Source organism: Hyperoodon ampullatus (assembly GCF_949752795.1).
Source record: "Hyperoodon ampullatus genome assembly, chromosome: 9".
NCBI classification, from domain to species: Eukaryota; Metazoa; Chordata; class Mammalia; order Artiodactyla; family Ziphiidae; genus Hyperoodon; species Hyperoodon ampullatus.
Genome location: NC_136922.1, coordinates 20335413 through 20354328, shown reverse-complemented (window position 1 = coordinate 20354328; position 18916 = coordinate 20335413).

The window sequence follows — 18916 nt, the reverse complement described above, 5'->3', positions numbered from 1 at the left end:
AATAAAACAGGAAAGTGTATCCTGGTGTTAAAAGTGATGCCTAAGGATTAAATTGTATCACCACCCCCCTCAAAAAAATGAGTTCAACTGGGAATGGAGAAATATTTAGAATAGGTCTAAGACCTAGCAGATTTCTCTGACATATGGGTAATTAAAAGAAAAAGAAAAGAGTGTAGGACCACATGTTGGGGTCTCAGGAAGATAGCACTTCTAGCACAGAGGGGGCTGATTTGAAAGTGGTGGTAGTATTTGGTGGTTATGAGAAAGGAGAGATTATAAGCAGTGAAAATTAAGGGCTTACAGAAAACAAATCACAAATTCAGAACGTATACCAACCTCTTTCCGCCCCCCAACAAAGAAAAGATAACTATCATCTTTTAAAATTGCACCTTATTATGCTAAAGTAAAGGGTGTTCTTGAACTAATAAATCAATTAAGCCACCCAAACCCATCATATCTTCCTTCAATTGTTTGTCCAAAAAAAAAAAAAAGACATTTCAAAACAGCAAATAACATCCATACAAACTAATAATAGGAGAAAGCAGAAAATAAAAATCAAATATTTCAGCTGATGAAAATTCTCGCCATGAAACAACCACAAAATACACTACCCCAAACTAAAATAAATATCTTTAGGCAAGAAAATATATGTATTTTTCAGTTATAATGGGAAAATGTTTAAAACAAAAAGTAGAAGGACATAAAAACATGACCATGTGAAACAGGAGTTGACAGAACTCAGGAAAAAACTTCTTTTAAAAAAGACAAAATCCGCTACAAATTAAAAACGTAACTAGAAGATGTCAGAGGGAGAATAGATTTGATTGAAAATATAACAATGGGAATTGAGAGGAATAAAAACAACTAAGAAAAAAATAACAAAAAGTCAGAGGTAAATAGGATCAGAGTGAAGAAAAATGGATGTAAAAAGACAGGCAAAGATCCAACATACATATAATTGGAGTCCCAGGATGGGAATGGGGGTGGGGATAGGGGAGCAGATAAAAGAAAATGAAAGCAATGGAACTGAATACATATTTTAAACCATAATGAATAAAATTTCCTGAAATAAAAGAATCTGAATCTACAAAAGATTCAGAAAAGAAAGAGCTCACCATGTACCTGAAAAAATAGGTTTTGAATTGTCATCTCCAATATATACTATAAATATTAGAAGAGAAAAGTGTTTCTGTATGTGTAGGTAAAAAACCAAGTCACAAAGGAAAGACATGCAGGTTAGCAAAAGACATTGTCACAGAAATATGCAAGGTGAGACAGCAAAATTTTCAAGAAACTTGAGGAAAAAAATTATGAATGAAGAATTTTATATCCAGCCAAGTTCTCCTTGTAATACCTATTTTACACATGCATAATCTCAGTAAATATTGTACTTACAAGCCATTCCTAAGGAAGCTAGTAGAGGATCAGTTTCATATGATCAAAAGACAACAAGATAAACTTCAGCAAAAGGGCTGTCAGTGACAATTGAATATATCAAATTGTAGATCTAAGACTAAAACAAAAGTGGGAAAAGGAAGGAAAAATAGTAGGTAAATGTTATATGTTATAACAAAGTACAAACAACCAAAATAAATGGAAATATAGGGAGAAGAAAAAAGGAAAGTAGGAAAGAAATCTATTTTATTATTACATAGAAAATGGGGGGGGGAGTCAAAGGATATGTTTTAAAACAAACAGACTAAATAGTAGAAGCCCCACCTGCAAAAAAACTAAGTACTAAGGACATTATATAATGTAATAGTAATAAAGTAAGCAATAGAACAAAAATACAAACTTTCCTAAATATCAAAAGGAAGTATAACATGGAGCAAATAAAACAGATAACATAAAGAAAGAAACACAGTAAATATAACAAAAGACACACAATAAATATAACATAAAATAATATGGCGTACCAGTCTTATAAATAAATATAAAAGGACATAAACCACCTATTTTATTTTATTTTTTTTTTGCAGTACACGGGCCTCTCACTGTTGTGGCCTCTCCCGTTGCGGAGCACAGGGTCAGGACGCGCAGGCTCAGCGGCCATGGCTCACAGGCCCAGCCACTCCACGGCACGTGGGATCTTCAGCTCAACTGCTGTAGTTACGGCACATGGGCCCTAGAGCACAGGCTCAGTAGTTGTGGCTCACGGGCTTAGTTGCTCCGCCGCATGTGGGACCTTCCCGGACCGGAGCACGAACCCGTGTCCCCTGCATCGGCAGGCGGACTCTCAACCACTGCGCCACCTGGGAAGCCCCTAAAACACCTATTAAAAGAAAGACTTTCAGATTTCTTCCAATGGCAAAATTCAGCTCTATGCTGAATGCAATAAATACACCAAAAAATAAAGTGGTCCTGAGAGGCTAAAAATAAAGGGATAGGCAGGGAGGCGATATGGGGATATATGTATACATATAGCTGATTTACTTTGTTATACAGCAGAAACTAACACAACATTGTAAAGCAATTATACTCCAATAAAGATGTTTAAAAAAAGGAAAAAGATACACGCAAAAAAAAAAGGATAGGCAAATGTACACCAGGCAAATGCAAATATTATGAAATCAAGGGTAGAGAACCTGGGGCTTCCCTGGTGGCACAGTGGTTAAGAATCTGCCTGTCAATGCAGGGGACACGGGTTAGAGCCCTGGTCCGGGAAGGTCCCACATGCGGCGGAGCAACTAAGCCCGTGAGCCACAACTACTGAGCCTGTGCTCTAGGGCCCATGTGCCGTAACTACAGCAGTTGAGCTGCCATAACTACTGAGCCCATGTGCCACAGCTACTGAAGCCCATGGCCTAAAGCCCATGCTCTGCAACAAGAGAAGCCACCTCAATGAGAAGCCTGCACACTGCAACAAAGAGTAGCTCCCGCTCGCCACAACTAGAGAAAGCCTGCATGCAGCAACGAAGACACAACGCAGCCAAAATAATAAATAAATTAATTAAATTAAAAAAAAAAAGGATAGAGAGCCTGATAGCAGATAAGATTAAATTTAGGCAATAAACATTAAACATGGTAAACAAAAATATGTTCTAATCCAGTTTATGTAGAAGAACTTAAAAAGTTATCAAATAACAACCTCACAAAAAAGTCCCAAGTCAGAAACTTCCTAGGAAATTCTACCAAATATCTAAACACCAGATAATCAAAATGCTACATATATTATTTCAGAAAATAGGAGAGCAAAAATGAAAACCTCAAAACATTTATGAAGCTAGTATAATGATGATAACTAAAACTGATAAAGATAACATAAACAAAAGGATCGACAGATAAATTATTAGAAATAGTACTTGATATAAACATATAAAATGTAATACTATTTCTATATATCAGCAATCAAATCTGTAATAACATCACTTGTGATATCAAACACATATCAATATATCTAACAAAGAATGCAAAAAATCCTAGCCAAAAAAGTATATATTTACATACATATGTATAATTATTGAGAGTTTAAGAGAATGAAAGGTAAATCACAGACTGGGAGAAAATATTTGCAGAACTGATCTGATAAAGGGTGTGTATTCAAAATAACACAAAGAGCTCTGAAACTCCATAATAAGAAAACAAACAATTCAATTAACAGTTGGTGAAAGATTGAAATGGACACCTCAACAAAGAAGATGTATATATGGCAAATAAGCACATGAAAAGCATATCAACATTATATATAATTATGAAATTGCAAAATAAGAAAATGAGATATCACTACATATCTACTGGAATGGCAAAAAATCCAGAAAACAATATCAAATACTGGCAAAGATGTGGAAATACGGGAACTCTCATTGATTGCCGGTGGGAATGCAAAATGGTACAGCCACTTTGGAAGACAGCATGGCAGTTTCCTACAAAGCTAAACACAGTCTTACCATAAGATTCAGCAATTAGGCTCCTAGTTGAGTTGAAAACTTATATTCACACACAAACTTTCTCATAAATGTTAACAGCAGCTTTATTCATAATCACCAAAATCTGAAATAACAAAGATGTACTTCAATAGGTGAATGGATAAACAAACTATAGTACATTGATTCAAAGGAACATGATTTAGCAATAAAAAGAAATGAACTATGAAGACTCAGAAAGGCTTGGAGGAACCTTAAATGAATACGGCTAAGTGAAAGAAGTCAGTCTGAAAAGGCAACATACTCTATGATTCCAACTGTGTGACATCTAGAAAAGGCAAAACTAAAGAGACAGTAAAAAAAAAAAATCAGTGGTTGCCTGGGCTTCAGGAGGAGAAGGGGAATAATGAATAGGTGAAACACACATGCTTCATAGGGCAATGAAACTATTCTGTACAATAGTGTAATGGCGGATACATGATACTATGCATTTGTCAAAAGTGATAGAACTGTACAAAACAAATCTTACTGAAAGTCTGGATTTTAGCTAACAATAATGTATCAATAATAATTCTTTAATTGTAGCAAATGTACCACACTAATACACGATGTTAATAATGGGAAACTTAGGGTGGGGCAGATGGTAATATAGCAATTCTCTGTAATATCTCATTACATTACTAAAACTGTTGTAAAATATTGAATTTTTTAAAACTATATTAAGCAAAAAATAAAGACCTAAATAAATATTCATGAATTAAGACTAAATAATAGATTCTATGTAATACCAGTCAAAGCCTAACAGTTGTTACTGTTTTGGGGAGTTTGGTTTGGTTCGGTTGGTTTTGGTGACACTTTACAATCTGGTTCTAAAATTTGTGTAAAAATGCAAAGTAGCTAAGACAATGTTCAAGAAAAAAGGACAAGTTAGAGGACTTACTCTATGAGATATTAAGACTTGTTTTAAGCCTACAGTAATTAAGACAGTATGAAATTTTTGCAAAAATAAATAGAACAATGGAATGAAATATAGCATCCGAAAACAGACCCACATACATAGGTATACTTGATTGATAACAAAGGTGGCACTATAGAGTAGTTGAAAAAAGATGTTCTTTTCAGTCAGTGGTGTTGAGAAAATTGAAAATCCATGTGGGAAAAAAAAAAGAATCTTAATCCCTACCTCACTCTATAACAAATCTCAGTTCCAGATAGACTGTGGAGCCATATGCTGAAAGTAAAGCAAGAGAACTTCTAGAACAGTTCTTAGCCTAGGGTAAGAACAGGCTCCTGAAGAGTCTGCAGCTCAACTTCAGAAAGTTCAGAAACTTGAATGGGGGAAAAAATGCATGTTTACTTTTACTAATTTATAACTCAATTTGTTATTTCCTTCGATTTATCAATATGGGCAAAAAACACAGTAATGTTAGCAGTAACCATCAAAACGACACCAATAGCAATCACAGATATTTTCATATCAATATAGTAAGTATAGATATTACATATATCTTGATATGTCATTTATTTTTATCCCTACTTCAAAATTATTGTAGTTTTTAGACCTATTGTTAGAACTTGCTATTCAGTGTATTAAAAAAACACATAAATTACTATATAAAAATTATTTTTTAGATATTTTCATAACTATATTTTAATCAATCGAGTTCAATAATAGCTTCCTTTTAATCTTATGTATTTTATTTTATACATTTAAAATATTCTTATGAGAAGGTGTTCATAGACTTCACCAAACTTAAAAAAAGGTAAATATTAAAAGTAATATAGGATAATATAACAATCTTCATAACTTTGGCGTAGGGAAAAGACCAACCAAAAAGGAAAAGAATGATAAAACAAAAAAAATTCTTAGATTCAAGAATTTCTTCTAATCAAGTCACCTGAAAGAAAGTAAAAGATAAGCCAAAAGTGAGAGAAAATATTTGCAATACATGTAATCAAATGAAGGTTTTGCCCCAAATATACAAGGAACTTCTACAAAACAATAAGAAAAAATGGATAAAACAAAAGAGGGGAAGAGCCTTGAACAGGCACCTCACAAAATAGAAAATTTAAGTAGCCAATAATCTTGTGAAAAGATCATCAGTCTCACAAAAAGTCAGGAAAATTAAAATTAAAATCACCATAATACACCATTATATATTCACCAGAATGACAAAAATGAAAGAAAAGGGACAGAAAAACAAAGAGTCAGCACAGATGTGGAACAACAGAAACTCCCCTTCATTGTTTGGGAAGACAGCAAATTGGTACAACTATTTTGTAAAACTATTCGACATTAACTACTAAAACTAAAAATACACTATGCCATGGCCAAAATATTTCACTCTTGATTACCTATTCAACAGAATTGTTCCAAGAGACATGCACAAGAATGTATATAGCAGCATTATTTCTAGTGGTCCCAAACTGTAAACTTACATTTCCTTTGACAGATATAGAAATTGTAGTATAGTCACACATTAGAATTCTGTACAGTAATGAAAATGAACAAATTATAGCTATATGCAGCATTGTTGATGAGTTTCACAACAAAAATCACACATAAGAGTACGTACTGTATGCATCCATTTATATAAAATTCAAAATGTATGCAAAACTAAACTGTAATGCTTTGATGGGAAAGAGAAGCAGAAAAGTGATTGTCATATTGGTCAAGATCATGGTTATCTCTGGCAGGAGAGAAGGGTAGTGATTGGATGGATGCACGGAGTGGCTTCTGGAGTGCTAGCAGGGTTCTAGTTTTTCCCCTGAGTGGTGGTTGCACAGCTACTCACTTTGGAATACATCACTGAGCTGTGCTTTTTCTGATTTGTGCAAGTCCTGCTGAGAAAAGAAAACTGTACATGTAGAGTTGACAATTTATTTTGTAATAACAATGTTAAAATAAAAAGTTATATCTGCTTTTGATATGATAGAATTCAAGCTATACAAATGGGTAATATGATGAAAACAAAATATCTCTCACTAGAGACAACCACAGGTAATATCTCCCATATATCTTTTAAAGTTTTTCTATATACAAGCAGATGAAAGAAAAAGAAAGAGAGAGATTGAGGTGGGGGGGGAAGGAGGGAGAGAGGGAGGCTAGGAAGGAAGGAAGGGAGGGAGGGAGGGAGACGGGAAAGGAGGAAGAGAGAGATATATGATAAATAGAAAGAAAGATTAGATAGATGATAGATAGACAGATAGATAGAGAGTATAGATGAGAAAGACAGCAGGATGGAGAGATGGAGGAATAGAGAGACATGGAGAGATAAAGGTTCTACAGGGGAAACATACCATAAAAAAGAGTAAATGCTGTATTTGCACTGCTCTGCATATTTTTCTCATTGAACTATATATTTTGGAGGTTATTCCATATAAGCACATATAAAGTTTTCATGTTCTTTTTAGTGACAATATTATACTTGTAGAGATGGACCACCATTTCTTCACTTAATCATTGATGGAGATTTAGATTGCTTCCAGCCATTTGTCAATATAAATAAGTTTAATTTTGCAATGAACACCTTTATATGTGTTGCACTGATATATGAAAATATGTGTAGGTAAGTTTCTGGAAGAGATATTGCTCTGTCATAGGGCATGTTGTAGCTACTGATCTCCAAGATGTTGAATCCATTTACATCCCACCAACAGTGTGTGAGAACCTGTTTTTCAACTCTCACCAATACTACCAATATTACTTTGTGTTTTGATCTTTGCCAACTGAATATGTAAAAATTGGCCTCTAATTTAAATTTACATTTATTATTAAAGGTAAGTTTGCACGTCTTTTCATATCTTTATAAACTGCTCGTTTTTCTGTGAACTATTCATCTAGATAACACAGTTCCTTGGTTCCAAAGTCAAAAGTTGTAAAATGAGATACATTAAAATTTTCCTCCTATCCCTTGTCTCCCCACTATCCAGTGGCTCACTCTCATAAGCAACAAATTTCATTACTCCTATATGTACCCTTCCCAAAAATATTCTATGTATAATGTGGGAGTGTGTGTTTCCCTTTTTTTTTTCCCCCAAATGGTAGCTTGCCATACATAATCTTCTGCTTAAATCAAAGATTTCTGAAGACTTTTGGAGGCTTTCTCTCATCCCAGCTGACCAAGTGGAGGCATGCAATAGACACAATAATTCCTACCATCCAGATACAACAAAGGAGGCTTAAATGCGGATGGCAGGAAGAAACCAGGAGAAGGAGGTCTGTTTCTAAGAAGTGTTTTTCCTAAAGAGTCTGCCCTGAAGCTGTTTCTGCCCACCAGAAACCACAGGGAAAAATAGCCCCTCCCAAAGTGCTGAGAAAAAAACCCCAGCAGATGTACAGCCGTGACCTGAGCACATCAGGAGGGGCACAGCACAGACGTGGGAGCCCTAGACAACAAGGAGACATAGGATGGTCAGTCTGAGGCCAGACAGGTGAGAAAGCAGCTAGCAGGTGTGGAATGGCAGCACACCACAAGCAGAATTTGGACTCATGAAGGCAGGCTTCCACCCTCTGCCTGGGTGCAGCGTGGTGCAAGGGTGAACTGCAGAGGCCCAGAGCTGCCAGGGCAACAGCAGCAGTGGGAGTCACGGAAGCACAAAACGCCCCGTGACCAGGACTTGGCACTGAGAAAATGCAGAGCAGCACGAGATCCCGGAACAGACCACATGAGTCAGGCACTGGGGGTGGGGCTTAGTCCCACACCATTATTCCAACTGAGACGTGGCCGCCAGGCACTGTGATCACCCAGTAGGGATGAGTGATTAAACAAGATCTTACCTGCACTCTGCCTACTTGTAGTAATTAGTTATGTGCGGGTCTAAATTATTTAGGAGGTAGGTTTTTATGTACTCACCCATAGGATTGTGTGATGCTGCTCAACTTAGCTCCTTTTCTTGTTTTTCAGTATTCCTAACCAAAGAACTTCATCAGTTGTTGGAAAACTGAAATCCGTAAACTATCGATAATTATCCAAACTGACCATCCACTTGTGCTATGAATGCCTCAATGGAGCAACCTTCACATCAGTTCATTCTTTTGTCCTTCAGACATTGATCTGTGTTAAGTACCTACTATGTTCCAGGGAAAGTGATGGAAGCTGAGGGCATGACAAGTGAAGCAGACAGTCCCAACCCTCCAGGAATCCAATCTGTTATGGGTAAGAGAGACAAATGAAAGCAAACTGTTAAAATTCAGTACAAAAAGTTCTGCAATAAAAATATTAACTGAGTGCTTACAGAGGAAGGAGTCACCAATTCTGCCTGAAGTTGTCAGGAAAAGATTCCCAGAGGAAATGAAATATGAGCTAGGTCTTAAAAAGAGACTTTTAGGAGTTTATTAGGCAGAGAAGTGGGGGAGGGCATTCCTGGATGGGAAAAGAGTTAAGTATAAATGCAGAGTCATATCTGGGTGTTGCATCTCCAGGAAAGACTCAAAGTTCACTGTAGCTGATGCCATGGTACTCGGTGAGAGGAGAAGTTTTGGGAAAAGAGGGAAAAGTCCCAAACTGTTAAAGCATCCAGGAAACCAGCAAGACCCAGCCCAGATGGATTTGAATGAGAGGAACCAGTGGCCAAGTACCCACCTAGGCAGGAAATGCAATCAGTTGGAGAGAACACTGAGAACCACCAGTGATGCAGACCCTTGGGATGCACTGTCCAGCTAGGAACCACCTGGAATGGGATTTTGCAGGTCATCAAATTTTGCACTTTAGTGCTGAGCAGGAATTACTCCTCCCATCCTTACCCTACACCAGTGGTTTTCAACCAAGGCAGGTGGTTGAAAATGTCACAACTCAGGGAGCTATGGGTCCATTTGTCCATTTCTTCCAGGTTATCCATTTTATTGGCATATAATTGCTTGCAGTAATCTCTCATGATCCTTTGTATTTCTGCAGTGTCAGTTGTTACTTTTCCTTTTTCATTTCTAATTCTATTGATTTGAGTCTTCTCCCTTTTTTTCTTTATGAGTCTGGCTAATGGTTTATCAATTTTGTTTATCTTCTCAAAGAACCAGCTTTTAGTTTTATTGATCTTTGCTATTATTTCCTTCATTTCTTTTTCATTTATTTCTGATCTTTCTGGTTTCTTTCCTTCTTCTAACTTTGGGGTCTTTTTGTTCTTCTTTCTCTAATTGCTTTAAGTGCAAGATTAGGCTGTTTATTTGAGATGTTTCTTGTTTCTTGAGGTAGGCTTATATAGCTATAAACTTCCCTCTTAGAACTGCTTTTGCTGCATCCCATAGGTTTTCGGTCGTTGTGATTTCACTGTCGTTTGTTTCCAGGTATTTTTTGATTTCCTCTTTGATTTCTTCAGTGATCTTTTGGTTATTAAGTAGTGTGTTGTTTAGCCTCCATGTGTTTGTATTTCTTACAGATTTTTTCCTGTAATTGATATCTAATCTCATAGCATTGTGGTTGGAAAAGATACTTGATATGATTTCAATTTTCTTAAATTTACCAAGGCTTGATTTGTGACCCAAGATATGATCTATCCTGGAGAATGTTCCATGAGCACTTAGGAAGAATGTGTATTCTGTTGTTTTTGGATGGAATGTCCTATAAATATCAATTAAGTCCATCTTATTTAATGTATCACTTAAAGCTTGTGTTTCCTTATTTATTTTCATTTTGGATGATCTGTCCATTGGTGAAAGTGGGTGTTAAAGTCCCCTACTATGGTTGTGTTACTGTCGATTTCCCCTTTTATGGCTGTTAGTACTTGCCTTATGAATTGAGGTGCTCCTATGTTGGGTGCATAAATATTTACAATTGTTATATATTCTTCTTGGATTGGTCCCTTGATCATTATGTAGTGTTGTCTCTTGTAATAGTCTTTGTTTTAAACTCTATTTTGTCTGATATGAGAATTGTTACTCCAGCTTTCTTTTGATTTCCATTTGCATGGAATATCTTTTTCCATCCCCTCACTTTCAGTTTGTATGTGTCCCTAGGTCTGAAGTGGGTCTGTTGTAGACAGCATATATATGGGTCTTGCTTTTTTATCCATTCAGCCAGTCTATGTCTTTTGGTTGGAACATTTAGTCCATTTACATTTAAGGTAATTATCGATATGTATGTTCATATTACCATTTTCTTAATTGTTTTGGGTTTATTATTGTAGGTCTTTTCCTTCTCTTGTGTTTCCTGCCTAGAGAAGTTCCTTTAGCATTTGTTGTAAAGCTGGTTTTGTGGTGCTGAATTCTCTTAGCTTTTGCTTGTCTGTAAAGCTTTTAATTTCTCCATCAAATCTGAATGAGATCCTTGCTGGGTAGAGTAATCTTGGTTGTAGGTTTTTCTCTTTCATCACTTTAAATATGTCCCGCCACTCCCTTCTGGCTTGCAGAGTTTCTGCTGAAAGGTCAGCTGTTAGCCTTATGGGGATTCCCTTATGTGTTACTTGGTGTTTTTCCCTTGCTGCTTTTAATATTTGTTCTTTGTATTTTATTTTTGATAGTTTGATTAATATGTGTCTTGGAATGTTTCTCCTTGGATTTATCTTGTATGGGACTCTCTGTGCATCCTGGACTTGACTATTTCCTTTCCCATGTTAGGGAAGTTTTCAACTATAATCTCTTCAAATATTTTCTCAGTCCTTTTCTTTTTCTCTTCTTCTTCTGGGACCCCTATAATTCGAATGTTGGTGCATTTAATGTTGTCCCAGAGGCCTCTGAGACTGTCCTCAATACTTTTCATTCTTTTTTCTTTATTCTGCTCTGCAGTAGTTATTTCCACTATTTCATCTTCCAAGTCACTTATCCGTTCTTCTGCCTCAGTTATTCTGCTATTGATCCCTTCTAGAGAATTTTTAATTTCATTTATTGTGTTGTTCATCTCTGTTTGTTTGCTCTTTAGTTCTTCTAGGTCCTTGTTAAATGTTTCTTGTATTTTCTCCATTCTATTTCCGAGATTTTGGATCATCTTTACTATCATTATTCTGAATTCTTTTTCAGGGACATTGCCTATTTCCTCTTCATTTGTTAGTTCTGGTAGGTTCTTACCTTGCTCCTTCATCTGCTGTGTGTTTCTCTGTCTTCTCATTTTGCTTAACTTAGTGTGTTTGGGGTCTCCTTTTCGCAGGCTGCAGGTTCGTAGTTCCTGTTGTTTTTGGTGTCTGTCCCCAGTGGCTAAGGTTGGTTCAGTGGGTTGTGTAAGCTTCCTGGTGGAGGGAACTGGTGCCTGTGTTCTGGTGGAGGAGGCTGGGTCTTGTCTTTCTGGTCGGCAGGTCCACGTCTGGTGGTGTGTTTTGTGGTGTCTGTGGCCTTATTATGATTTTAGGCAGCCTCTGTGCTAATGGATGGGGTTGTGCTCCTGTCTTGCTAGTTGTTTGGCATAGGGTGTCCTGCACTGTAGCTTGCTGGTCGTTGAGTGGAGCTGGGTCTTGGCATTGAGATGGAGATCTCTGGGAGATTTTCGCCATTTGATATTACATCTCTTGTGGACAAGTGTCCTGAACCTGGCTCTCCCACCTCAGAGGCACAGCCCTGACACCTGGTTGGAGTGCCAAGAGCCTGTCCTCCACACGGCTCAGAATAAAAGGGAGAAAAAAAAAGAAAGAAAGGAGAATATAAAATAAAATAAAGTAAAATAAAATAAAGTTATTAACATAAAAAATAATTATTAAGAAAAAGAATTTTTTTTAAGTAATGAAAACAAAATGGACAGACAGAACCCTAGGACAAATGGTAAAAGCCAAGTTATACAGACAAAATCACACACAGAAGCATACACATACACACTCACAAAAAGAGAAAAAGGGGGGAAAAAATATATATATATATCATTGCTCCCAAAGTCCACTGCCTCAATTTGGGATGATTCGTTGTCTATTCATGTATTCCACAGATGCAGGGTACATCAAGTTGATTGTGGAGATTTAATCTGCTGCTCCTGACGCTGCTGGGAGAGATTTCCCTTTCTCTTTTTTGTTCGCACAGCTCCCGGGGTCCAGCTTTGGATTTGGCCCCACCTCTGCATGTAGGTCGCTGGAGGGCGTATGTTCTTCGCTCAGACAGGACGGGGTTAAAGGAGCCGCTGATTCGGAGGCTCTGGCTCACTCAGGCTTGGGGGAGGGAGCGGTACGGAGTGCGGGGCGAGCCTACGGCAGCAGAAGTCGACATGACGTTGCACCAGCGTGAAGCGCGCCGTGCGTTCTCCCGGGAAAGTTGTCCCTGGATCCCGGGACCCTGGCAGTGGCGGGCTGCACAGGCTCTCCGGAAGGGAGGTGTGGAGAGTGACCTGTGTTCGCACACAGGCCTCTTGGCGGCGGCAGCAGCAGCCCCAGCGTCCCACGCCCGTCTCTGGGGTCCGCGCTTTTAGCCGCGGCTCGCGCCTGTCTCTGGATCTCCTTTAAGCAGCGCTCTGAATCCCCGCTCCTCGCGCACCAGGAAACAAAGAGGTAAGAAAAAGTCTCTTGCCTCTTCGGCAGGTCCAGACTTTCCCCTGGACTCCCTCCCGGCCAGCCGTGGCGCACTAACCCCTTCAGGCTGTGTTCACGCCGCCAACCCCAGTCCTCTCCCTGTGCTCCAACCGAAGCCCGAGCCTCAGCTCCCAGCCCCGCCCGTCCCGGCGGGTGAGCAGATAAGCCTCTCGGGCTGGTGAGTGCCGGTCGGCACCGATCCTCTGTGTGGGAATCTCTCTGCTTTGCCCTCCGCACCCCTGTGGCTGCTCTCTCCTCCGCGGCCCCGAAGCTCTCCCCTCTGCCACCCGCAGTCTCCGCCCGCGAAGGGGCTTCTAGTGTGTTGAGACCTTTCCTCCCTCACGGCTCCCTCCCACTGGTGCGGGTCTGTCCCTATTCTTTTGTCTCTGTTTATTCTTTTTTCTTTTGCCCTGCCCAGGTACGTGGGGAGTTTCTTGCCTTTTGGGAGGTCTGAGGTGTTCTGCCAGCGTTCAGTAGGTGTTCTGTAGGAGTTGTTCCACGTATAGATGTATTTCTGATGTATCTGTGGGGAGGAAGGTGATCTCCGCGTCTTACTCTTCCGCCATCTTGAAGTCCCTCCCTTCCTTCTGCGTAATGACTCGATGCTTTCTGAATAAACACAGTTATGCATAGGGTGCCTGATGACAGTCTTTCCAGTCCCAGCCACCTTTCTGCAAGTACTCCTTCCTTTCTTCCAGATCTGCACGGTTCAGAGGGAGCTGATGGTACCCATGGTTGACTCCTTCTGGTACTGTCAGTGAGTCCAGGGCCTTGGAGCTGGACCAAATTGGGCCAGAGTCCTTTCCCTGAAAGTTGACATTGAGACCACAAGTAGCATTTAGCCTCTCCCCAGGTGGCTACAACATGTAACCTTGGGAACTGTCAGTTTTCATGTATTAAACATGTGGACAAAAAAAATAAACTAGTTTGTAGAAACAGGATAATGAAGCAGATGACCAAACATAAAAAGAAATGGGTATCTATACACAAAAGAATGAAATTAGACCCCTTCCTTACACCATGCACAAAAATTAACTCAAAATGGATCATGGAATAAATGTAAGTGCTAAAATTCTTGGAAGAAAACATATGAGTAGTATACTTGAAAGTTGCTAAGAAAGTAATTCTTAAATGTTCTCAGCACAAAAAAAGATGGTAATTATGTGACACAATGGAGGTGTTAGCTAATGCTATAGTGGTAATCATTTTGTAAGATATAAATGTGTGAAATCAATACATTGTATACCTTTAACTTACTCAAGGTTATATGTCAATTATATCTCAGTAAAGCTACAGGGAATATAAAAATTAAAGAAAAGAAAAAAATATAAGTAAATATTCATGACCTTGGGGTAGGCAACAACTTTTTGGAAATAATACCAAAACCACAAGCAACAAAATAAAAATAGATAAACTGGACTTCATTAAGACTTATGGGCTTCAAAGAACATGAAAAAAAAGTCAAAAGACAACCCATAGAATGATAGAAAATATTTGTAAATTGTATATCTGATAAGAGAATTGTATCCAGAAAATATCATGAACTGTTATAACTCAACAATAAAAAGATAACCCAATTGAAAAGCAGGCAGTCTGAAGAGCGATTTCTCCAAAGAAAGTATACACATGAACAATAAGGACAGAAAAAGACACTCAATACCATTAGTCATCAGGGGCTAATCAAAACCACAAGAAGATACGATCTCATACCCACTAAGATGGTTATAATCAAAAAAGCAAAAAATAACAAGCATTGACAAGGATGTGGAGAAATTGGAACACTTTCTTGTACGTTGCTGGTGGGAATGTAAAATGGTTCAGCCACTGTCTTTGTCAGTTCAGGCTGCTATAATAAAATAGTACAGAGTGGGTGGCTTAAACAAAAGACATTTATTTCCCACAGTTCTAGAGGCTGGGAAGTCCAAGATTAAGGTGCTGGCAGATTTGGCTCCTGGTGAGAACCCACTTCTTGGCTTGCAGACAGATACCTCTATCTACAACTATACATGCGGAGGAAGAAGGAACTCTCGTCTTTCTTCCTCTTCTTATAAAGGCACTAATCCCATGCTGGGGTTCTGCCTTCATGACCTTATCTAAACCTAATTAATTACCAAAGGTCCCACCTCCAAATACCTTCTAGGCACTCATATTGGGAGTTAGGACTTCAACAGTTGAATTTAGGGGGGACATAAGCGTTTAGTCCACAACAACCACTGTGGAAAACAATTTGGCAATTCCTCAAAATATTAAGATCAGAGTTACCATATGATCCAGTAATTCCACTTCTGCTTATATATCCAAGAGAAATGAAAACATATGTCAGCATGGAAACTTGTTTACATATATTCATAATAGCCCCAAAGTGAAAACAACCCAAACATCCATCAACTGAAGAATGAATATTAACTGTGGCATATCAATACAATGGAATATTATTTGGAAATAAAAAGAAATAAAATACTGACATGTACTACAACACGGATGAACTTTGAAATCATTATGGTAAGTGAAAGAAGTAAGACAAAAGGCCACAGAATTTATGATTCCATTTGTATGAAATATCCAGAACAGGCAAATCTAGAGAGAGAGAGAACAGAGCAGTGGTCACCATGAGCAAGGGGGTTTTAAAGGGAAATGTGGGGTGACTGCTATTGGGCATATGGGGCTTCTTTTGGTGGTGATGAAAAATCAATTCCAAAAATCTAAATCTAAAATCGATTCTAAAATTGATTGTGGTGATGGTTGCACAACTCTGTGAATATACTAAATACCTTTGAACAGTAAACTTCAAATGGATGAATTTTATGACATGTGAATGATACCTCAATAAAGCTGTTAATAAATGAAAAGAGAAGAAAAGAGAACCCTAATGGTATTCCCAGGATTTCCCAATCCTGAAGTGCAGCTCTTAGGGTATGTGAGACATCGCTGTATGCTAATAATGACATCGCCTTTTTTTTTTGGAGCTACAATATTTGCTACCAAAAGTGTATGCCAGAATTGCATCACATGCCAAGAATGGATATTTTTCATGTCAAAGGAACACAGTAAATATTAAAATTTGGTCTGTACTTGAGCTAATACTAACTCAGCCTTTATCTCCAGCTTTTGGTTTTATCTGCTAACCCCACAGAATTGTTGTAAAGTGCCAGTGAGATGCTGGATATGAAAGCTTTCTGTAAACTTAGAGAAATAAGCAAATGTATGATATCATCTAGCTTCTGAGCCTCTTAATTTTTTAAAATTTATTTATTTAATTTTTGGCTGCATTAGGTCTTCGCTGCTGCACACGGGCTCTCTCTAGTTGCGGTGAGCAGGGGCCACTCTTCGTTGCGGGACACAGGCTCCTCATTGCGGTGGCTTCTCTTGTTGCAGAGCACAGGCTCTAGGCGCACAGGCTTCAGTAGTTGTGGCACACGGGCTTCAGTAGTTGTGGCTCGCGGGCTCTAGAGCGCAGGCTCAGTAGTTGTAGCACACGGGCTCTAGAGCGCAGGCTCAGCAGTTGTGGTGCACGGGCATAGCTGCTCCACAGCATGTGGGATCTTCCCAGACCAGGGCTCGAACCCATGTGCCCTGCATTGGCAGGCAGACTCCCAACCACTGGGCCACCAGGGAAGCCCTGAGCCTCTTAATTTTGATAACTGATTTCTTTCCAGGTATGTTAATAGCAGGCAAAGAATGCTTTCATTTTACAGGCCAGATGTACGTTGTTTCGTACGTAGGTTGATATTTAGTCTGTTAAAACCATATCCTAAGAATTGAGATAGAAGATCAGAGCCTGCTAACCTTAAAAGAACTGATAAAACTTCACATCTGAACACACCAGCTTGGAGATCTTAGTAGAGAAGTAATTAGACAGTGGATTACATACGACCACACTGACCTAGGAGAGATTCCACTCTCGAGAGACCATCAGAGAGAATCAGCAGCTGGTCTTGCCCAGAACTTCAGTGTGTTCTGATGGGACAATCCAGGTCCACCACTGTCTTGCTTGAAGGTCTTTAGTCCTCTTCTATTTCTTCAGGATAAGTGTAGCACGCAACCTTCGTGGCATTGCACGTACAAGACTTTTTACATCTGGCCCATTAATCAAGCCCTTCCCCCCACCGCAGGTGCTCATGTCTCTTGCTGTCTCTCTTGCTGACCTACTGGTCATTTCCTGACTGATCATGTTCCTTCACACCACCATGCTTCTACATAAGTCGTATCCTCCCCAACTCCTGAGTCGCACATAGGAATGAAGCTTCTCGTGTGAAGATCACTCCAGTGTTATTTCTCATGTGAAAGTACTCTAATTTTCTCATGTGGGCTTAACCATCCTTTCTTCTAAGATCTCGTCATTCTTTGTAAAGTTCTCCACTTAAGCATCCATCATATTGGATTGGCATTTTCTGCAAGAAAACCAAATAGATAATGAGATACTTTTTCCAAGTCTCTTTTACCAGGTGCCAAAGCTGGCAGGGATTCTAAACACGTGGATAAATGCCAGGATGTGGGTCTTGAGCAAAAGCTTAGTCAAAGGAGTAGTTCCTGGGCCAGCAGGCACCAGTGTGATGAATCAATCAGTATTCCTCGTGAACGGTGGGTGCCCATGAAGTACTGGTTAAGTATTTTGAATGTCAACCCTGGCATTGGTTACCCAAATCATCCTGCAGTAGGAAAAGCTATGTCCTTGGGCTTAGCAAAGTGTCAAAAAGGAAGTCACCTAGAAATTGTCATATCTCATTTAAAATGGCTAACCAATAAGGACCTACTGTATAGCACAGGGAACTCTGCTCAATATTCAGTAACAACCTAATTGGGAAAAGAATTTGAAAAAGAATAGATACATGTATACGTTTAACTGAATCACTTTGTTGTACACCAGAAACTAACACAACATTGTTAGTCAGCTGTACTCCAATATTAAATTAAAAGTTAACAATAAAAAAGAAGTCAGAGCTTTAGAAATAGAAGAAGGTGAGGTCAGGAGCCAAAGAGACTTAAGAAGAGAAACCAAAGTGAGGGGAAGCACCGAAGGTACGGGGGTGGGAGTGGCTGATCTAAGTAAAGGGAACTGGTGGGCAAAAGAACGTGGCTTCTGCCTTCCCAGTTCCACTACCAAATGTTCTCCTTACTTGCTTTGAGATCTAATTACATAAGGTAACCTCTTTGGTTCTCATTTTCCAAATTAGTAAAATGGTGGTTTTATAACCTACTTTACAGAATTGCTAAAAGAACTGGAGGAATGAACATTTCTCTTCTGTAATAAGGTAATAAAACCATATTAGGGCATGTCCTCATGGGGTCCTAGAACATTTCAAAAAACACAGTAATTAGCTATTCAGCAAAAACTCTCTATTAGTCGTTATCCTATAGTATCTGTATCTTGTATCTTCCTCTATCAGTATGTTTCTCAGGGTGCACTATCATTAATTTGCTCTCACTCTTTCTCTCCTTTGAGGCCCTGGGTTATTTGTGGGCAGGGACCTTATCCCAATTGTGTAGCACAATGCATGCCTTTCCCAAAGGAGGTGTTCCATAAGGATTTGGCGAATGATGTAAGTGAATTTATTGAATGGACCTTGGGTGAGATCAGGAGAAAACAACCTGAATAAAGTTGAAGCAGAACAATATGAGCAGATACAAATGTCACA